The following is a 23,249-nucleotide window of genomic DNA, read 5'->3' as shown; positions in this document are numbered from 1 at the left end:
GGCCCACGCGAGATTCCGGTCCTGAGGCCTCCACTGACTGCACGTCGCAGCGTGTGCACATCGAGTCATGCGCAGGGCTGGAGCTGCAGTCATATGGCTCTGGGCAGCCAATCAAGGTAAAGTTGGAGTTTCCATTAACCGTCCCCCCCCCCCCCCCCCCACAAACACACAAAACATTGGCCTGGAAATCTTGGCCTCCCTGGGTCCGTACGAAGTTCCTATGGACGCAGGAAGACATCGGAAAAGTCAGTTATCAGCATACAATGCGCATTTGCTGAAAACGGGCTTTTCCAATCTGTCAAGCTGGAGCTTGACAGATGATCCACAGATCGGGAGCGAGGACATTTGCTTGGGCAAGATTGCGGGATTTACGCATATCTTGCCCAGCAAATGTCCTCAAAATTCTTGCGCCTGGAAAAGCAGGCGCATAACCTACTATTACAGGCGCAAGTGTTTAAAAACACACATAAACATAATAAAATTAAATTAAATAAACACATTTTATTGTTAAAAACTCTGCCCACTAAAGTACATTTATTTTTAACCCGAATGACAAAACTTAAAAAAAAATCGGAAAAATATTGTTTTTTTTCTAAGGCATTTATTAACTTTAATTTCAATTAATTTTAATTATGTGAGATGTGTTTTTTATTTTTTATTAGTGTGTGTTTGTTTTTTTCCCCATTAATAGCAATGAGAACTGGTAGATACGGAGTTCCCATTGCTATTAATGGGAACGCTGTGGAATACTTTACCTGATTGGCTGAGCAGTCACGTGTGACTGCATCTTCTGCGTGGGAAGAGAAGGCCTCCCCAACGGAATCCAGGGCACCTCCGAGACCACCAGATAGATCCGTAAAAATTCTCCGGTCGAAGACTCCGACCGGAATTTCAGGGCCATTAATAAAAAAATTGAAAAGAAACACTACAAATTAAAGTTATTTATGTATTATTAAAAAAAAAATTGAATGTAGTGGGCAGGGTTTTTAAAAATAAAATGTGTTTTTAAAATTTTATTTTATTATGTTTTTGTGTATTTTATAACTCTTACACCTGTAAAAGTAGGCTATGCGCCTGTTTTTATCAGGCGCAAGAGTTTTCAGGACATCTGCTGGGCAAGATATGGGTAAATGCCGCAATCTTGCCCATGCAAATGTCCTCGCTCCCGAGATACAGAAGTTGACAGATCGGAAAAGTCGGTTTTCAGCACATGGGCATTGTGTGCTGAAAACCGACTTTTGCGATGCCTTCCCGGGTCAGTACGCACTCTGTACGGACCCGGGAGGCTGGAATTTCTGAGCCATTGTTAACTGATAGAATTTCAATTGTTACAGACTCTGATAAGGCTCAAGCATATTACAATAGCTCAGCTCCACTGGGCTCTGTGTAATACACAATAAGGTTACAATTCGTTGTCCAAGATTAGATCAGTCAGCAAGGCCGTTTTATGGTTAGATTTTCTGTAGCTGACAGATTAACAGTTTATAATAATGAGTATATCCAGGCACGTTTAAAGTCTATTCCAGCATACTGCTGACAAGCTGCCAGTTTTGATAGTATTATTTCTGGATTTGTACAGTCTCGTGCTTCAGTTATAGAGTTGGGCAGAGCTGCCTCCTTCCAGACTCTCGTGTTCTTCCCTGGTTTGTCTGCGGGGTTAATCTCCATCGATAGCTGTGGTATTCCTGCCTTCTTAGATTGTCTGCTTCTCTCCCTGGTGAATCCAATCTTGTCTTTGAGGTTTTAGCTGAATTCTAATCCATGTCTCTCCGTTCTTAGAGATTTAGGAGGAGAAATTTGTGTGGTTTGCACTGCCCGTTAGCACCACGAGATAGCGCTAAAACGCCGTTGAGAGCTTTAACGCCACTTGATGCCGGTTCCAGCGCCGCACGCCATGTTGGTGTTGTCGGTAGCATTGCAGTTGAACACGATCACCAGAGACTTCGCCACCACGGAGATCGTGATGTCAATGAGTGCACAACACTCACTTGACGCTCAATCTCCCAACTTCGTTACAGCCATTGAACTTACCGACTGGAGAAAGCAACGACAGCTTCAGGTGGCACGCAGCAGCAGGAAGCCGGCTCCAGCAATGCCATTTAAAGGGATCCTCACCAATCACTCGGACCTGACAGGACTTTTGAGGTTTGAGTGGCAGTGTGATACTTCCTGCTACTGGAAGAGTTTTTATTATTTTCAAGATTCTTTAGTATCAGGGAGTGTTGTGGCAAGTACAAAATTCCATAATTATTTTGGAAAAACTCCAACAAACAACACTTGCTAAAAGTCATGGTGGCTATACTGGGAGTGGACCTCACCCTCCAAGATCTACGGCGGAGGGAGCGGAGGCAGCGGGACAATGGGCTGTCCGTGACCGGCTCAGACTCCGATTCTCACGAATGAATCCCCAGATCCCCATAACTCACCACATCCCCATCATACAATGCCCGTATCACGCCATATCACAGCGTCCTCCTGGGTGAAAAGGTGAAATGAAAGAGGCCACAAACTATTCCAAACACAATTAATAACTTTATCTATAAACATATCATACATATCACATGAATTCTAATAACTGATGTCCCTTGTGCCTGCCATAGTTTAATGTGCAAAGCGTGAGATGTGGGTGTGAGTGTTGATCGGCAGAGATTATTGATGGCTGAGTGCTGGTGGTACAGATGGTGGCACGTAGCATTTGCTGAAGCCTTCACTCACCAAAATCATCTGTGTGAGCTCATTAAACGCCTTCCTGCCCTGTGGGTGGGCCCTGGGGAGCACAGTGCTGCCTGTGACGTGGTGTGCCACCTCCCTCCACATAGTCTGGCAAGCTTATGGCGAGGGCCTGCTGTCAGTTGATGGGTGCAGGACAGCCCGCCTTCTCTCCACCGCTAAATCCAACGCCTGCAAAGCTCCACCGGAAAACCTCCGGGCTCTCTCCCTAGGACGGCGATCTGCCATCAGGACTTGTTAGAAACTGATCCTTCTTGTCCTTCTTGTTGGATTGTTGGGGCAGCTGCCCACCCAACAATGCTGAGAATGAGGTGCTGCAGCATCAATGAACCTCCCCTTTTAAGCATCGAAAAAAGCCTTTTGCAATCATTACTTGCGTTTAGACTGCTCCCGATATTGGCCCATCTTTTCAGTGTAACGCTAATGAGCTTGGGTTTTTGATGAGAATCATGATGGCAATCATTTTAATGAGGAGTGAGGACGAATTTTGCGCGCAGCCGAGATTTTCAACTGGGGCTACTTACCTATTTTTAGTCTAAACACTGCGACAATTAATTTTGCAGATCTGCCTGGTGCTGAATTACACCCCCTTAACTCTTAACACCCTCTCAGTTTTGAAGACCCAGGGGGAAAATTCGGTACCTTAGCGCCTCCAGTTAGCGCCTGGCGGGGTGCTGAGGCAGTCGCACCGTGGCGAGGAAAATCCAGTGACGCGCATCAAATCCGTGCTCCCCTCCCCTCTCCCCTCTCCCCTCTCCCCACTGTAGCACCGCCGCTATGAGTTAGCCCCCTGCCGTATCGCCTCGCCCCAGCAGCGACAGGGAGAAGAGGCATCAAGCAGCTGGATGCCGGCTCGAGGGGCGCTACTTAAAGGGATCATGCGTAATGAGTCGCAGTTGTCAGGTTAGTGCTGTGTCACCGATCGCTTTGACATTGTGCAACAGTTGAATTCAGTCATTTAAAGGTTGTTTAGTCTCTGGAGTGTTGTTGCTGCTAAAAATTAGTGACATTTTTGTTCTCACACCATATCAAAGTGCTATACTAGAATGAGGTTCTGTAGCATTAGTGAACCTCCCCTTTAAGAACTGGAAAGAGCCTGGGGCCGAAATTCAGGGTCTCAGAAAGACCCACAGAATCCTGTGGCCACCATTTTGTGGTCAACTGGCCGGCCTGACCCAAATTCGGGTCGGGGATTTTTTGGCCCGATGCTGATGACCGCCGCAAGTGTATCATCAGAATGCGCCCCGTCGCTTTCCCTCACCTCAAAAATGTACCGACCGAAATTCAGGTCGAAAAATTGTTCCCCTGCCGCATGGTGCCCCTGGCAGCTTTCTGTGTCAGTGCACCTTCTGCTGACTGTGTGCGATTCGGCCGCACAGCAGTCCTTCAGGGGAGGGCCCATTGCCGCGGCCACCATGTATTTATTTTTGGTAGCTGACATCCCGATCGGCCGGCAAAATAGTGCCTGTGGATTCGGCCGGGGCGCCAGTGGGCAGCCTCGCATCCCCTCTTGGGTGCCAGGCCGCTGGCTACCCTCCCTGGTGGCCTAGTGGCCGAAGATTTAAAATGCCTGATTCTCTCCCCTTTAATGGAGGGGAGAGAGCGTGGTGATGCACACGCGCTGTGACATCACCACTACTCCACTGCTGATTGACAGCGGCGGAGTCCCGGTCCGACCCATTTTCAGTCCCTCAGCCCGCCTTTCAGTCTATGTCCCGCCCCCACTATGACCGATATCCGTTGGGACTTTAATGTCAAAGTCCTGAAAATCGATCTTCCGACCACATCACGGATCCCTGTGGTGAAAACACACCAAAAGTCAGAGGTGCGCTAGCTTTCTTGCGCTACTGAATTTCGCCCCCCCCGTGGCAATGATGACTTGCGATAAGACTGAACCTAATATTGCTTAGTGCTTTGAGTGTAACGTCACTGAGCTAGGCCATTAGCACTTGATTTTGTGCTCCAATCCTTCATTTCAGCAATGAGACTTAATTTTACATGCACCGTGATTCATTAGTGCCTGGTGCTAAATCTCAAACTTTTCTAAAGTTACCGCCCACTCCTGGGCCATAATAAACTTCTCTCCCTGACTTATTAAACTCTGTAACCTTCCTCCTGACGTCTTCTCCAGGTTTATTCCTTCCTTCGTGCTCGGGTGTCAAAAGCAGTTTTTTTATAAAGACTCCTTTTTCCACTCATTTTGATGTCTGACCATTCAAGATGACTCTGCAAGGATTCACTCTTAAGTGTCAACCTTAAACATACATGTCAAGGACTTATAATGAACAAATTTTAATTATTCAATGAAAACTAGACTGATAACTCTCACAAAGTTCTTTTACTGGGGATGTGACTTCTTTCCCACTGCTACATCCAGCAGTCTCTTTCACCCTGAAATCCCGGTTCCTTCTTCCCGCGGGCGTTCGATTCAATTCTAGAGAAAAGATGCGCACTTACCTGTTCCTGCACCGCCCACCATCAATCCCGGTCCTGAGGCCTCCTCTCCCTGCGCATCGGAGCGCATGCACATCTGGACGGACGTAGAGCTGGAGCTGGAGTCACATGGCATTAGGCAGCCAATCCAGGTAAAGTATTTTCTCATTCATAATAAGGGAACTCCATAAGTAGGAGTTCTCATTATTATGAATGAGAAACACCCCCCAACACCAATAATAAATAGAAAAAAAATCACATATTTAACATTAATTTAAATTAAAGTTAATAAATGTCTTAGAAAAAAATCTATTTTTCCAATTTTTAAAAAAGTTTTTTAATTAGTGGGCAGGGTTTTTAGCATTAAAATGTGTTTTTAAAATTTTATTTTTATATGTGCTTTTATCAGACGCAAGAGTTTTAAGAACATTCGCTGGGCAAGAGATGGGTAAATACCGCAATCTTACCCATGCAAATGTTCTGGCTGCCGAGATGTGTGCAATCTGTCAAGCCAGAACTTGACAGACCGGAAAAGCTGGTTTTTGGCGCATGTGCGTTGTGCCCTGAAAACCGGCTTTTTCGATGCCTCCCCGGGTCCGTACACACTCAGGGCCATAATCTCTAACTCACCCTGAGCAATGGTCAGTGGGTCACAGAATTCTCTGCAGCACGTATAACACCTGTAGGTGGCGTAATGATAGGGTTTAACGATGTGAAATGAACATACTGTATAACGTCACCTGCTAAAATAATAGTTGCTACTTAATACTGCTTCTTGTATTAGAATCCATGGGCCCGAGCTTGGTCAACTCACCGTCGGCTGCCGCAGAGTTTTCTCAGCGGTCTCGATGGTTTTTTGGCGCTCTCTCCTCCGTGAAAGTTTTGCAAAAGCTGATTTTTGGCGCCCACAAGAGTCCTCCCAACCGCTGCGTTGCCAGTTTTTGCAGGGAGAAAGACCGCGTGGAGGCAGGTCTGACCTGAATGGTAAGTATGAAGTCCTGCAAAAAATAGGTTAGTGCACTTAATTTCTTTATTTCTTTTGCAGGGATTTAGGTGGATGGGGTCCCCTGAAGGATTTCTGGTGTTTTTTTAATTGGTTTGAAAACTTTTTATTTTATCAGTTCCTTACCCTCCCTGGGCCCGACTCTATCCTCGGTGGTACTTTGCCGAGGATTGCATTTACCGCCCAGAATGGTAGTTACCGCCCGCTGCCGCCCAGAATGCCCATTTTTGCCGCCGGGCGGTCTTTCCCACATTTTTTCATGAAACTTCTGCTCAAAGTACCGTCAGGATCTCAACGGTCCTTTGAATGGTACTTGGGCGGAACTTGTGTTTCACCAAACTTGGGCCCCTAGAATCTTCGAGCACATATGGATGCCATTTGGCCCATCGTGCCTGTGCTGGCTCTTTGGAAGAGCGATCCAAATAGTCCCACTCCCCTGCTATTTCCTCCTGCAAGTCTGTGAGTTTACATTTCATTCCATCGTTTGGTAGCATTCTATCTCCTTCCAGTTGACTCATTACATGTAAGTTTTCTGGAATTTAATCCTTGTCATAAATTTAATATTTATATACTGTACTTTTTCCCAGCCATGAAACATTTGCCAAGTATTTATTAGTATTATTCTATCTACGCACAGTTTTTTAAAAAACTCCCACATTTCCCAGGCCTGCTTCCAGGCCCATGGGTTCACTGCACTGATTTGCCTTTTCGTTTGACTTTTGTTCCATCTTTTGGATGAGACGTTAAACCGAGGTCCTATCTGCTCTCTCAGGTGGATGTAAAAGATCCCACGACATTATTTCGAAGAAGAGCAGTGGAGTTATCCCCGATATCCTGGCCAATATTTATCCCTCAATCAACGTCACTAAAACATATTATTTGGTCATTATCACATTGCTGTTTGTGGGAGCTTGCTGTGCGCAAATTGGCTGCCGCGTTTCCTGCAATAGAACAGTGTCTACACTCCAAAAGTACTTCATTGGCTGTAAAACACTTTGGGACATCTTGAGGCCGTGAAAGACGCTATATATTAACAGGGTTAAAATTCAGCACCTGGTGGAGAGAAGCCTACCTCTCGCCCCCATTCATCATCATCATACGCAGTCCCTTGGAATCGAGGAAGACTTGCTTCCACTCTAAAAGTGAGTTCTCAGGTGACTGAACAGTCCAATGTGGGAATTACAGTCTCTGTAACAGGTGGGACAGACAGTGGTTGGAGGAAAGGGTGGGTGGGGAGCCTGGTTTGCCGCACGCTCCTTCCGCTGCCTGCGCTTGCTTTCTGCATGTTGTCGGCGACGAGACTCGAGGTGCTCAGCGCCCTCCCGGATTCTCTTCCTCCACTTAGGGTGGTCTTGGTCCAGGGAGTCCCAGGTGCCGGTGTGGATGTTGCACTTGATCAAGGAGGCTTTGAGGGTGTCCTTGAAACGTTTTCTCTGCGCACCTGGGGCTCGCTTGCCGTGTAGGAGTTCCAAATAGAGCGCTTGCTTAGGGAGTCCCGAGTCGGGCATGCGGACGATGTGGCCCGCCCAACGGAGCTGGTCGAGTGTGGTCAGTGCTTCGATGCTGGGGATGTTGGTCTGAGCGAGAACACTGACGTTGGTACGTCTATCCTCCCAGTGGATGTGCAGGATCTTGCGGAGGCAGCGCTGGTGGTATTTCTCCAGTGCTTTGAGGTGTCTGCTGTATATAGTCCACGATGCTCCATTCGATTACCCACACTGAGTGGACGTTGCCTGGGGAGATGAAAGTTATTCTTTCCCCTCCTCACAATTTTGTGTTTGTAGCGAAGTACCTGAATGGAAAGTCTGAGGCTTCTTCAAGGCACCGAGCTCACTAAAGACGCTTCAGTTGAGGTAATTTGGCAAAGGATGACCTAGCATTTTGGCCCTGAGGGAAGGTGACCTGTAAATGATATGATCTATTCCTGTGGAAGGAGTTGGCCTCGGCAGTGAATGTCGCTTCACCCCATTGTGAGGTGGCCTTCTGAGCCCTGGATGGATTCCATCTGCTGGTACATTCAGTGCCTTCATGCTAACTACTTTCTTCTTGGCTCAGTTGGTAGCACAAGTTCACCCGAATCAGAAGGTTGTGGGGTCAAGTCCCACTCCAGAAACTTGTGCTCATAATCCAGGCTATCCTTTAGTGCAGTGCTGCGGGAGTGCTGCATTGTTGGAGGTGTCATCTTTCAGATGAGACATTAAACAAAGAGCCCATCTACCCTCTCAGGTGGATGTGAAAGATCCTGTGGCACTATTTCGAAGAAGAGCAGGGAAGTTCTCTCCGATGTCTTGGCCAATATTTATCCCTCAACCAACATCACTAAAAACACCTTATCTGGTCTTTATCCCATAATTGTTTGTGGGACCTTGCTGTGTGCTATTTGGCTGCTACATTTCCTATTTTACAACAATGACTGCATTTCAAAAGTATTTCATTGCCTATAATGCGCTTTGGAACATCCTCAGGTCATGAAAGGCGCTATATAAATGTAAGTCTTTCTTTCTTAAAGGAGAAACAGCCCATAACCAATATCCCCGAAGAGTTCTGCTGTGAATCATCACTCGGCTGAGAATGACGTGAGTAGCACGTGCAGCGAGTTGGTCTTACCACAGGTGAAGGGTCCACAGCCAGCTAGGGAATGGAAGACCAGCAGGAAGAGCAGTGCAAGGAAGGTAGTGCAGGGGTCACCTGCGGTTATCACCCTGCAAAACAGATACACCGTTTTGAGTACTGTTGAGGGGGATGACTCATCAGGGGAGGGCAGCAGCAGCCAAGTTCATGGCACCGTGGCTGGCTCTGCTGCACAGGAGGACAGGAAAAAGAGTGGGAGAGCAATAGTGATAGAGGATTCGATTGTAAGGGGAATAGATAAGCGTTTCTGCGGCCGCAACCGAGACTCCAGGATGGTATGATGCCTCCCTGGTGCAAGGGTCAAGGATGTCTCAGAGCGGGTGCAGGACATTCTGAAAAGGGAGGGTGAACAGCCAGTTGTCGTGGTGCACATTGGTACCAACGATATAGGTAAAAAAGGGATGAGGTCCTAAGAGATGAATTTAAGGAGCTAGGAGCTAAATTAAAACGTAGGACCTCAAAAGTAGTAATCTCGGGATTGCTACCAGTGCCACATGCTAGTCAGAGTAGGAATCGCAGGATAGCTCAGATGAATACGTGGCTTGAGCAGTGGTGCAGCAGGGAGGGATTCAAATTCCTGGGGCATTGGAACCGGTTCTGGGGGAGGTGGGACCAGTACAAACCGGATGGTCTGCACCGAGGCAGGACTGGAACCAATGTCCTTGGGGGAGTGTTTTCTAGTGCTGTTGGGGAGGAGTTAAACTAATATGGCAGGGGGATGGGAACCAATGCAGGGAGACAGAGGGAAACAAAAAGGAGACAAAAGCAAAAGACAGAAAGGAGATGAGTCAATGTGGAGGGAAGAGAAACCCAAGGCAAAAAACAAAAAGGGCCACTGAATATAAAGGGGCTGCAGGAGGGGTCAAAACTAAAAATCATGGTTTAAAAACTAGTATTAAAACACTCTACCTAAATGCACGCAGCATTCGAAATAAAGTAAATGAGTTGACGGCACAAATCATTACAAATGGGTATGATTTGGTGGCCATTACAGAAACATGGTTGCAGGGTGGCCAAGACTGGGAATTAAACATACAGGGGTATCGGACGATTCGGAAAGATAGACAAGAAGGGAAAGGAGGTGGGGTAGCTCTGTTAATAAAGGATGATATCAGGGCAGTTGTGAGAGACGATATTGGCTCGAATGAACAAAATGTTGAATCATTGTGGGTTGAGATTAGAGATAGTAAGGGGAAAAAGTCACTGGTGGGCGTAGTTTATAGGCCCCCAAATAATAACTTCATGGTGGGGCGGGCAATAATCAAGGGAATAATGGAGGCATGTGAAAAAGGAACGGCAGTAATCATTGGGGATTTTAACCTACATATCGATTGGTCAAATCAAATCGCACGGGGTAGCCTGGAGGAGGAATTAATAGAATGCATACGGGATTGTTTCTTAGAACAGTATGTTACATAACCTACAAGGGAGCAAGCTATCTTAGATCTGGTCCTGTGTAATGAGACAGGAATAATAAACGATCTCCGAGTAAAAGATCCTCTCGGAATGAGTGATACAGTATGGTTGAATTTGTAATACAGATTGAGGGTGAGGAAGTAGTGTCTCAAACAAGCGTACTATGCTGAAACAAAGGGGACTACAGTGGGATGAGGGCAGAGTTGGCTAAAGTAGACTGGGAACACAGACTAAACGGTGGCACAATTGAGGAACAGTGGAGGACTTTTAAGGAGCTCTTTCATAGTGCTCAACAAAAATATATTCCAGTGAAAAAGAAGAGCGGTAAGAGAAGGGATAACCAGCCGTGGATAACCAAGGAAATAAAGGAGAGTATCAAATTAAAAACCAATGCATATAAGGTGGCCAAGGTTAGTGGGAAAATAGAAGATTGGGAAAATTTTAAATGACAGCAAAGAATGACTAAGAAAGCAATAAAGAAAGGAAAGATAGATTACGAAGGTAAACTTGCGCAAAACATAAAAACGGATAGTAAAAGCATTTACAGATATATAAAACGGAAAAGAGTGACAAAAGTAAATGTTGGTCCCTTAGAAGATGAGAAGGGGGATTTAATAATGGGAAATGTGGAAATGGCTGAGACCTTAAACAATTATTTTGCTTCGGTCTTCACAGTGGAAGACACAAAAACCATGCCAGAAATTGCTGGTCACAGGAATGTGGGAAGGGAGGACCTTGAGACAATCATTATCACTAGGGGGGTAGTGCTGGACAGGCTAATGGGACTCAAGGTAGACAAGTCCCCTGGTCCTGATGAAATGCATCCCAGGGTATTAAAAGAGATGGCGGAAGTTATAGCAGATGCATTCGTTATAATCTACCAAAATTCTCTGGACTCTGGGGAGGTACCAACGGATTGGAAAGCAGCTAATGTAACGCCTCTGTTTAAAAAAGGGGGCAGACAAAAGGCAGGTAACTATAGGCCGGTTAGTTTAACATCTGTAGTGGGGAAAATGCTTGAAGCTATCATTAAGGAAGAAATAGCGGGACATCTAGATAGGAATAGTGCAATCAAGCAGACGCAACATGGATTCATGAAGGGGAAATCATGTTTAACTAATTTACTGGAATTCTTTGAGGATATAACGAGCATGGTGGATAGAGGTGTACCGATGGATGTGGTGTATTTAGATTTCCAAACGGCATTCGATAAGGTGCCACACAAAAGGTTACTGCAGAAGATAAAGGTTCGCGGAGTCAGAGGAAATGTATTAGCATGGATCGAGAATTGGCTGGCTAACAGAAAGCAGAGAGTCGGGATAAATGGGTCCTTTTCGGGTTGGAAATCGGTGGTTAGTGGTGTGCCACAGGGATCGGTGCTGGGACCACAACTGTTTACAATATACATTGATGACCTGGAAGAGGGGACAGAGTGTAGTGTAAAAAAATTTGCAGATGACACAAAGATGAGTGGGAAAGCGGGTTGTGTAGAGGACACAGAGAGGCTGCAAAGAGATTTAGATAGGTTAAGCGAATGGGCTAAGGTTTGGCAGATGGAATACAATGTCGGAAAGTGTGAGGTCATCCACCTTGGGAAAAAAAACAGTAAAAGGGAATATTATTTGAATGGGGAGAAATTACAAAATGCTACGGTGCAGAGGGACTTGGGGGTCCTTGTGCATGAATCCCAAAAAGTTAGTTTGCAGGTGCAGCAGGTAATCAGGAAGGCGAATGGAATGTTGGCCTTCATTGCGAGAGGGATGGAGTACAAAAGCAGAGAGGTCCTGCTGCAACTGTACAGGGTATTGGTGAGGCCGCACCTGGAGTACTGCGTGCAGTTTTGGTCACCTTACTTGAGGAAGGATATACTAGCTTTGAAGGGGGTACAGAGACGATTCACTAGGCTGATTCCGGAGATGAGGGGGTTACCTTCTGATAATAGGTTGAGTAGACTGGGTCTTTACTCGTTGGAGTTCAGAAGGATGAGGGGTGATCTTACAGAAACATTTAAAATAATGAAAGGGATAGACAAGATAGAGGCAGAGAGGTTGTTTCCACTGGTCGGGGAGACTAGAACTAGGGGGCACAGCCTCAAAATACAGGGGAGCCAATTTAAAACCGAGTTGAGAAGGAATTTCTTCTCCCAGAGGGTTGTGAATCTGTGGAATTCTCTGCCCAAGGAAGCAGCTGAGGCTAGCTCATTGCATGTATTCAAGTCACAGATAGATAGATTTTTAACCAATAAGGGAATTAAGGGTTATGGGGAGCGGGCGGGTAAGTGGAGCTGAGTCCACGGCCAGATCAGCCATGATCTTGTTGAATGGCGGAGCACGCTCGAGGGGCTAGATGGCCTACTCCTGTTCCTAATTCTTATGTTCTTATGTTTCAACCGTTTGCCGCTGGACAAGTAGAAAGCTAAGATTGAAAGGGCACAAAAGGGTAGGCACCAGGGGGAGGCAGGGTGATTTTAGATAGTAGGGTAGGTTGTCAGATTTGTTGTCAGTGAGATGTTCTTGTTTCCCATGAGCAGAATGATTTGGTGCAAGGGTGAGGGAATGTCTGCGTGAATGAGTAGCAGAATGATCTCCAAATGGAAGCTTTAAGAGCTGTGGAAGAGTTGTCAGTAAGCGAGTTAAATCTGTTGCCGAGGGGAAGCAGCGGTGGCAGGACTTATTTGGCAATTTTATCTTCGACAAGAAAAAAGTAGTGTGGTAGAGCAGTTACCAGTTGTACTTAGTAGTGCATTCTATTCAGTCGTTAACACGTTTGGGGTTAGCCAGAGTTAAATTGATCCCTTTAATTGAGTTGACCAAATTAAACATTACAGAATACAATCCTAGATACGAACCTAAATCCCAATCTGTTATTTCTCCGGTGTTACTTAGCCACTCAATGCATAACTCAGCTGAGCCAATGTTTGAAAATTTGTGATAAATTATGCAGCTCTACGTTTTTGAAAGGCCAGAGGTTATCCTTATTTAAAAACACTAAAGCACAGTTCGTAGTTGCTCTTATACTGGACACATTGAACTACAAGCAGCACAATAAAGAAGCAATTCACAGAATCACAGAACCTTTGTTACACTATACGAGTAACCTGAGAAAGGAAATGAGAACATCTCTTGCCTGAAATAACTGTAATACGCAGTCCCAAGAAGCAAAAGCAGAGTATTTAAGGTTAAATAAAAGTAGTCCACAAGATGGCACTCTATTCATATCTCAGCCTGGTGTCAGGGGAAAGGTGGCATGAAGTATATAGATTTATAAAATACAATCACGCTCACATTTACAGTCAATTTTCCAAAATATTGACAGATATTGGAAAACCTGATAGGTCAGCTTTCTATTTAACTGTTTCATCTCACAAATATAGAAAATAGGTGCAGGAGTAGGCCATTCAGCTCCTTGAGCCTGTTCCGTCATTCAATTAGATGATGGCTGATCTGTGACCTAACTCCATATACCCGCCTTAGCTTTATGGGACCGATTTTCAGCACAAGTGCCGCCCAAAGTGCCGCCGATGGCCGCCGAGGTACTGGACAGTACTTTGGGCGGGATATTCATGGCCGAGGTCCCTCGAAGGTCAACGGGCTGCGGGAAGTTGCATTCTCGGCGGCAAAAATAAAAAAATCTGTCCGAAGACCTTGAGGGGACCCCATCCAGGTAAGTCACTGTTGAAAATTAAAAAAAAATGTTTGCTTACCTTTTTTTTAGCTTCTTCAGATTTACTGTCGTGGACAGACCGGCCTCCAGCCAGCGGTCCAGCCCTGTTCTGCTGCTGACTCCCGCCACAGGAATCTGGGAGCTCGGCGGGCGGGAGCTCAGTTGCGCCACTCGGCTGTCCGCTGACGTCAGCGGGCGGTTCCCAGCGGCTCTCCCCTCCCGCCCGCTCCAGGCCACCTCGAAAGTGGCACTGGGTGGATCAGCAGGAGGAATGACGGTGGCACTGGGCTGCAGTCGGCAGCAGCGTTCAGTGAGCTGATGAATTTCGGCTCCTATATCCCTTAATACCCTTACCCAACAAAAATCTGTCAATTTCAATCCTGAGAGCTCCAATTGTCCGCAGACTTACGGGGAAGGGAATTCCTGATTTCTACTACCATTTGTGTGAATAAGTTCATCCTGATATCCCTCCTAAATAGCCTAGCTCTAAGTTAAGATTGTGTCCCCTTGTTCTGGATTCCGCATCAGAGGAAATAGCTTCTCTGTATTTATCCTATCAAATCCTTTTAACATTTGAAACACCTCAATCAGATCACCTCTCAAAGAAAGAAAAACTTGCATTTATATAGCGCCTTTCACAACCACTAGATGTCTCAAAGCGCTTTAGAGATAATGAAGTACTTTTGGAATGTAGTCACTGTTGTAATGTGGGAAACGCGCAGCCAAATTACAAACTCCCACAAACAGCAATGTGATCATGACCATTACAGAAACGTAGTTGCAGGGTGGCCAAGAATGGGAATTAAACATACAGAGGTATCTGACGATTCGGAAAGATAGACAAGAAGGGAAAGGAGGTGAGGTAGCTCTGTTAATAAAGGATGATATCAGGGCAGTTGTGAGAGACGATATTGGCTCTAATGAACAAAATGTTGAATCATTGTGGGTTGAGATTAGAGACAGTAAGGGGAAAAAGTCACTGGTGGGCGTAGTTTATAGGCCCCCAAATAATAACTTCACGGTGGGGCGGACAATAATCAAGGGAATAATGGAGGCATGTGAAAAAGGAACGGCAGTAATCATTGGGGATTTTAACCTACATATCGATTGGTCAAATCAAATCGCACGGGGTAGCCTTGAGGAGGAATTCATAGAATGCATACGGGATTGTTTCTTAGACCAGTATGTTACATAACCTACAAGGGAGCAAGCTATCTTAGATCTGGTCCTGTGTAATGAGACAGGAATAATAAACGATCTCCGAGTAAAAGATCCTCTCGGAATGAGTAATCACAGTATGGTTGAATTTGTAATACAGATTGAGGGTGAGGAAGTAGTGTCTCAAACGAGCATACTATACTTAAACAAAGGGGACTACAGTGGGATGAGGGCAGAGTTGGCTAAAGTAGACTGGAAACACAGACTAAACGGTGGCACAATTGAGGAACAGTGAAGGACTTTTAAGAAGCTCTTTCATAGTGCTCAACTAAAATATATTCCAATGAAAAAGAAGGGCGGTAAGAGAAGGCATAACCAGCCGTGGATAACCAAGGAAATAAAGGAGAGTATCAAATTAAAAACCAATGCATATAAGGTGGCCAAGGTTAGTGGGAAACTAGAAGATTGGGAAAATTTTAAACAACAGCAAAGAATGACTAAGAAACCAATAAAGAAAGGAAAGATTGATTACGAAGGTAAACTTGCGCAAAACATAAAAACAGATAGTAAAAGTTTTTACCGATATATAAAACGGAAAAGAGTGACTAAAGTAAATGTTGGTCCCTTAGAAGATGAGAAGGGGGATTTAATAATGGGAAATGTTGAAATGGCTGAGACCGTAAACAATTATTTTGCTTCGGTCCTCACAGTGGAAGACACAAAAACCATGCCAAAAATTGCTGGTCACGGGAATGTGGGAAAGGAGGACCTTGAGACAATCATTATCACTAGGGGGGTAGTGCTGGACAGGCTAATGGGACTCAAGGTAGACAAGTCCCCTGGTCCTGATGAAATGCATCCCAGGGTATTAAAAGAGATGGCGGAAGTTATAACAGATGCATTCGTTATAAGCTACCAAAATTCTCTGGACTCTGGGGAGGTACCAGCGGATTGGAAAGCAGCTAATGTAACGCCTCTGTTTAAAAAAGGGGACAGACAAAAGGCAGGTAACTATAGGCCGGTTAGTTTAACATCTGTAGAAGCTATCATTAAGGAAGAAATAGCAGGACATCTAGATAGGAATAGTGAAATCAAGCAGACGCAACATGGATTCATGAAGGGGAAATCGTGTTTAACTAATTTACTGGAATTCTTTGAGGATATAACGAGCATGGTGGATAGAGGTGTACCGATGGATGTGGTGTATTTAGATTTCCAAAAGGCATTCGATAAGGTGCCACACAAAAGGTTACTGCAGAAGATAAAGGTTCGCGGAGTCAGAGGAAATGTATTAGCATGGATCGAGAATTGGCTGACTAACAGAAAGCAGAGAGTCGGGATAAATGGGTCCTTTTCGGGTTGGAAATCGGTGGTTAGTGGTGTGCCACAGGGATCGGTGCTGGGACCACAACTGTTTACAATATACATTGATGACCTGGAAGAGGGGACAGAGTGTAGTGTAACAAAATTTGCAGATGACACAAAGATTAGTGGGAAAGCGGGTTGTGTAGAGGACACAGAGAGGCTGCAAAGAGATTTAGATAGGTTAAGCGAATGGGCTAAGGTTTGGCAGATGGAATACAATGTCGGAAAGTGTGAGGTCATCCACCTTGGGAAAAAAAACAGAAAAAGGGAATATTATTTGAATGGGGAGAAATTACAACATGCTGCGGTGCAGAGGGACCTGGGGTCCTTGTGCATGAATCCCAAAAAGTTAGTTTGCAGGTGCAGCAGGTAATCAGGAAGGCGAATGGAATGTTGGCCTTCATTGCGAGAGGGATGGAGTACAAAAGCAGGGAGGTCCAGCTGCAACTGTACAGGGTATTGGTGAGGCCGCACCTGGAGTACTGCGTGCAGTTTTGGTCACCTTACTTGAGGAAGGATATACTAGCTTTGGAGGGGGTACAGAGACGATTCACTAGGCTGATTCCAGAGATGAGGGGGTTACCTTCTGATGATAGATTGAGTAGACTGGGTCTTTACTCGTTGGAGTTCAGAAGGATGAGGGGTGATCTTACAGAAACATTTAAAATAATGAAAGGGATAGACAAGATAGAGGCAGAGAGGTTGTTTCCACTGGTCGGGGAGACTAGAACTAGGGGGCACAGCCTCAAAATACAGGGGAGCCAATTTAAAACCGAGTTGAGAAGGAATTTCTTCTCCCAGAGGGTTGTGAATCTGTGGAATTCTCTGCCCAAGGAAGCAGCTGAGGCTAGCTCATTGCATGTATTCAAGTCACAGATAGATAGATTTTTAACCAATAAGGGACTTAAGGGTTATGGGGAGCGGGCGGGTAAGTGGAGCTGAGTCCACAGCCAGATCAGCCATGATCTTGTTGAATGGCGGACAGGCTCGAGGGGCTAGATGGCCTACTTCTGATCTTAATTCTTATGTTCTTATGTTCTAGATAATCTGTTTTTGTTATGTTGATTGAGGGATAAATATTGGCCAGGACACCAGGGATAACTCCCCTGCTCTTCCTCAAAGTAGTGCAATGGTATCTTTTCCGTCCACCTGAAAGAGCAGGTGGGGCCTCGGTTTAACATCTCATCTGGAAAACGGCACCTCTGACAGTATAGCACTCCCTCTGTACTGCAGTGGAGTGTCAGCTTAGATTTATGTGCTCAAGTCCCTGGAGTGGGACTTGAATTCATGACCTTTTGACTCAGAGGTGAGAGTGCGACCCACTGAGCCACAGCTGATAGATACTTCACAGGTTGTTGCAGTGCATTTTCACAATCAACTATCAACATAAGGCAGTAAAAAGAATGCCCTTAAATGTGCATGAAAGGTTACATTTTGAAAACATTTGAAATTACCAAATTAAATAAGAAATGGTTTCGACATCGATTGTAAAATTAGAAAATACTGGTAATTTATCAAGGATTTGTTGCATTTAAATGGTATAATCATTAACCACATAGCTCTTGTCAATATTTAAATACTCAGCTGAAGGTTTCAAAACCTATCCGAGTGTTCTAAGAGAGACATTGGGATGAAATTTGTGAGTGTTGATGGTCATTAATCATCAATTATATAGCACCTTCAACATAGAAAAAGAGCCAAGACAGCTGGGCAGAGGCAGGGCTGGAGGTGGACAATATTAGTGAGGTGGAAGTTGGCAGTCTTTGTGATGGAGAAGATATGGGGTCAGAAATTCATCTTGGGGCCAAAGAGGACACTGAGGTTGTGTCAGTCTGGTTCAGCTGCAGACAGTGACTGGGGAGGGAGATGGAATCAGTGGCGAGGATACGGAGTTGTGGAAATACACTTCAATATCCTGTCTTTCTGGGTTCAACCCTGGATGCCTCTCTGGCACAGCAACACCCTGTGTATGGGCTTGCGGCAGCGTTAATGGTCGGCGAATTTGGGACCTTCTGGCTGCTGTTCAAAAACAAGTCAATTATTTTAACTTCAGACCCTGTTGATCATCCTAGTGAGCCCTGAAGTTAAAAACTCGAGCTGCCTTGAGATGGAAAGAGGTTGTTGGCAGCTCTTCCAATGTGAGGAGGCTGAAAACAGCCTGGGCTTACAGTAAGGACCCATCGGCATGAAGGCTTGGAGTGTGCAGCACAGATTGAAAGCCCTATTCTGGTCTGATCAAAATAAGCTGCATGTGTGTGAGGTGTAGTCAAAGGATAGAATATTTAGCTCGCACCTTTCACAACCTCAGGACATCCTAAAACACTTTACAGCCAATGAAGCAATTTTGAAGTGTCGTCCCTGTTGTAATGTAGGAAATTCGACAGCCAATTTGAGCATAGCAAGATCCCTCAGATATCAATGAGATAAATGACCAGATAGTAATCTTTTGAACAAATATTATCCAGGACACTAGGGAGAACTCCCCTGCGCTTCCTCAACAAGGGCCATGGGATCTTTTATGTCCACCTAAGATGGCAACTGGGGCCTCAGTTTAATGTCTCATCCAATAGACGACACCTTCAACTGTGCAGCACTTCTTCAGCACTGCACTGGAGTGTCAGCCTAGATTTAGTGTTCAATTTTATGGAGTGGGATTTGAACCCACAATCTTCTGAGTCAGAGACAAGGGTGCGACCCACTGAGCCACAGATGACACCACGGGGAAGGAATGCATTATCGCCCTGTTTGGGGACGATAACTTTTGAAAGTCAGGAATACAGGCACTAATGTTTCCCTGTAGAGTCAAGTAAACAATCAGATTGCAGTTATAGATGAGTGATACTTCAACCAATGATGTGATTACCATAGGTCCAGCAACACATGACTGACATTTTAAACTAGTGCGTCTGCTGATTGTCTGTGGGTAGTGCCTCGGAAAATCTATCAGTAATTGTGAAACGCAAAACGTCTAATCTGATCTTTCATCAAGATTTGTTGTGTGATGGGGAGGATGGACAGGCAATCATGTCCCAGGCATCTGACATGTTTCTTTCAACTAATTGCTGGGGTGAATCTTTTCTTTTCAATTCAATCTCGGGATATGGGCATCGCTAGCAAGGCTGGCATTTATTGCCCATCCCGAGTTGCTGGAGATGGTGTTGGTAGTAAGCCTTCTTGCACCATTGCTAGAAGATTTGATACACTGTAGAGAGCAGTTAAGAGTCAACAACATTGGGGTCATATATGGGCCCCCACTGGGTAAGGACAGCAGGTTTCCTTCCCTAAAGGACATTAGTGAACCAGATGGGTTTTTAATGACAATCCAACTGATTAACGGTCACTTTTACTGATACCAGTTTTTCATTTCCAGATTTTTTAAACACTAAATCCAGTTTCTCAAACTGCCATGTGGGATTTAAACTCACATTTTCTGAATCACTAGTCCAGTAACATAAACACGACACTACAATTTAAAAATCATAGAATATTACAGCACAGAATGAGGTCATTTCACCCATCAAGTCTGTGCCGGCTCTTTCAAAGAGCGATCTAGTCAGTCCCGCTCTCCCGCTCTTTCCCCATATCCCTGCAATTTTTTCTCCTTCAAGTATTTATCCAAATCCATTTAGAAGGTCACTATTGAATCTGTGTCTACCAGTCTATCAGGCAGTGCATTCCAAATCCTAACCACTCGTTGCATAATAAAGTTTTTCCTTATTTTGTCTCAGGTTCTTTTGCCAATCACCTTAAATCTGTGCCCTCTGGTTATCGACCCTTCAGCCATTGGAAACAATCTCTTTATTTACTATATCTAAACCCTTTATGATTTTAAACACATTTCTCAATTCTCCTCTTAGCCTTCTCTGCTCTAAGGAGAACCTCAGATGTTAAACCGAGGCCCTGTCTATCTTCTCGGGTGGACATAAAAGATCCCATGGCACTATTTCGAAGAAGAGCAGGGGCGTTGTCCCCAGTGTCCTGGCCAATATTCATCCCTCAATCAACATAACAGAAACGGGTTGGGCCTGCAATCCCGGACTCCCCGGGTCAGTACGGAGTGTGTACGGACCCGGGAAGGCATCGCAAAAGCTGGTTTTCAGCGCACAAGGTGCATGTGCTGAAAACCGGCTTTTCTGATCTGTCGAGTTCTGGCTTGACAGATCCAACGTATCCCCACAGCCAGGACATTCGCATGGGCAAGATTGCGGTATTTGCCCATGTCTTGCCCAGCGAATGTCCTTAAAACTCGTGCCTGATTAAAAACAGGTGCATTGCCTACTTTTACCAGTGTAAGAGTTTTAAATCATATAAAAAATATATCAAAATAAAATGTAAAAACACATTTTTATGTTATAGGCCCTGCCCACTACGGTAAGTTTATTTTAAACCCTAATTATAAAACTTTTTTTAAAAATCGGAAAAATATATATTTTTTGAACACATTTATTAACTTTAATTTCAATTAATTTGAATTATGTGAGGTGTGTTTTTTATTTTTTATGTTGTGTTCAATGTGTTTTTTTTCTCATTGATAGTAATAATAACTCGGAGATACGGAGTTCTCATTGCTTTAATGAGAATACTGTACCTGATTGGTTGAGCAGTCACATGTGACTGGAACTTTTGCGTTGGAACCTGGAGGACAGGAGCGTGCTTTGAAGCGTGGGAAGAGAAGGCCTCCCCACCGGAATCGCAGGCGCCTCCGGAACCACCAGGTAAATTCGTAAAAATTCTCCGGTCAGAGGCATTTGACCCAAAAGAAGCCTCTGACCGCAATTTCAGGCCCATTATCTGGTCATTAGCACATTGCTGTTTGTGGGAGTTTGCTGTGCGCAATCCAAGCCTTCCACAATGCTATCTGCTAGGTCTGTCCCTGTCCAACCTCACCCGCAACAAATGCGCCTTCGCGCAGAAAACAGAAAAAAACTTGGGGTCGGGGAGAGGAAGCCGAAGTCTGTGACAACGGGCACGGGTAGGGGTAGAGGCAACAACAGGGGCAAGAGGGGCGCTGTTGTGTACGCGTAAATAACCGACAAACTGAGCCAGGAGAAAAGTAACTTAAATTGTGTGCTTTTATACAACCCAAAATGGTGTCCCCAAACTGGCATGAACCAGAATGAATACAGCAACTGTGAATAGCTCCCGGAGGGTCTTAACGCTCATCCAGTGAACTGTAACAAATAAATAGAGAATGAACACAACAGGCACACAGCGATAAGGTCTTTGAATAAGAGGGAGGAGAGATGGCTGCAGCTAGAGTTTGTTTGTTGCTGCTTTTTATTGTTTTCTTTATTGAAAAGTTTAAAGTTTGATACAAAATGTTTTATTAAATTTAAGTACAACTGTACAAATGTTAAAAAACCTAATTATTTCTTAAATTTAACCAGAAACCTGTACAGTATTTTTGAATTAAAACAACATAAACCAACAGAACATTACGTACATTATTATGTACATTATTTTTTCACACTAGCAGGTGCAAAGAGTCAACACTGTCGGGCCGTTTAGCCTTCAGGCAGCAAAGCGATCACAGATTAGCCGCTGACGCAAGTCTCTGGCTATGGCTATAGGTGGGCGAGGCTGCCACCTCCGCTGTCGTCCTGCGGGTTGAGGTGGTGGCATGAGTGCGTCGTCCTCCTTCTCCTGCTGCTGGTCCTCTTCCTCCTCCCCCTCCCCATCCCCCCACCCTCTTCTCCCCTCAGGAGGATCTTCAATGTCCAGTACCTGTCCCCTCATGATGGCCAAGTTGTGCAGCATGCAGCAATCGACAGTGAACTGACCGACATAGTGAGGGGCGTATTGCAGGTAGCGTCCAGAGTGGTCCAGGCATCGGAAACGCTACGTCAGTATGCTAATTGTCTGCTCTATGATGCTCCGTGTCGTTATGTGCGATATGTTGTACCGACGCTCTGGCTCAGTGCGGGGATTGCCGGGGGGCCATAAAGCAGGTGGCATTCCCGTACCCTTTGGGAAGGTGGCTCAACCGTGGCTATCTAGGGAAATCAGGGATAGTATTAAAGCCAAGGAAGTGGCATACAAATAGGCCAGAAATAGCAGCGAACCTGGGGACTGGGAGAAATTTAGAACTCAGCAGAGGAGGACAAAGGGTTTGATTAGGGTAGGGAAAATGGAGTACGAGAAGAAGCTTGCAGGGAACATTAAGGCGGATTGCAAAAGTTTCTATAGGTATGTAAAGAGAAAGAGGTTAGTAAAGACAAACGTAGGTCCCCTGCAGTCAGAATCAGGGGAAGTCATAACGGGGAACAAAGAAATGGCAGACCAATTGAACAAGTACTTTGGTTCAGTATTCACTAAGGAGGACACAAACAACCTTCCGGATATAAAAGTGGTCAGAGGGTCTATTAAGGAGGAGGAACTGAGGGAAATCTTTATTAGTCGGGAAATTGTGTTGGGGAAATTGATGGGATTGAAGGCCGATAAATCCCCAGGGCCTGATGGACTGCATCCCAGAGTACTTAAGGAGGTGGCCTTGGAAATAGCGGATGCATTGACAGTCATTTTCCAACATTCCATTGACTCTGGATCAGTTCCTATCGAGTGGAGGGTAGCCAATGTAACCACACTTTTTAAAAAAGGAGGGAGAGAGAAAGCAGGGAATTATAGACCGTTCAGCCTGACTTCAATATTGGGTAAAATGATGGAATCAATTATTAAGGATGTCATAGCAGCGCATTTGGAAAATGGTGACATGATAGGTCCAAGTCAGCATGGATTTGTGAAAGGGAGATCATGCTTGACAAATCTTCTGGAATTTTTTGAGGATGTTTCCAATAAAGTGGACAAAGGAGTACCAGTTGATGTGGTATATTTGGACTTTCAGAAGGCTTTC

General features: G+C 45.1%; 1 protein-coding gene across 6 annotated transcripts in view; it reads left to right on the top strand.

Annotated features, from left to right (window-relative positions):
* Nucleotides 1-5,727: 5,727 nt before the first annotated feature.
* The window catches only part of LOC139227503 (transmembrane 6 superfamily member 1-like), a 100,412-nt gene continuing 82,890 nt past the window's right edge, over nucleotides 5,728-23,249 (top strand). The window contains exons 1-2 of one of the 6 annotated variants that reach the window (XM_070858270.1): nucleotides 5,728-5,804; nucleotides 20,935-21,114. The gene's annotated coding sequence lies outside the window, so the exon portion shown is untranslated. The other 5 variants (XM_070858269.1, XM_070858271.1, XM_070858273.1 and 2 more) reach the window with 5 other exon arrangements.

Source organism: Pristiophorus japonicus, chromosome 17 (assembly GCF_044704955.1).
Source record: "Pristiophorus japonicus isolate sPriJap1 chromosome 17, sPriJap1.hap1, whole genome shotgun sequence".
NCBI lineage: Eukaryota > Metazoa > Chordata > Chondrichthyes > Pristiophoridae > Pristiophorus > Pristiophorus japonicus.
Note: the sequence above shows the minus strand (reverse complement) of the source record. Positions and strands in the feature narration are given on the sequence as shown.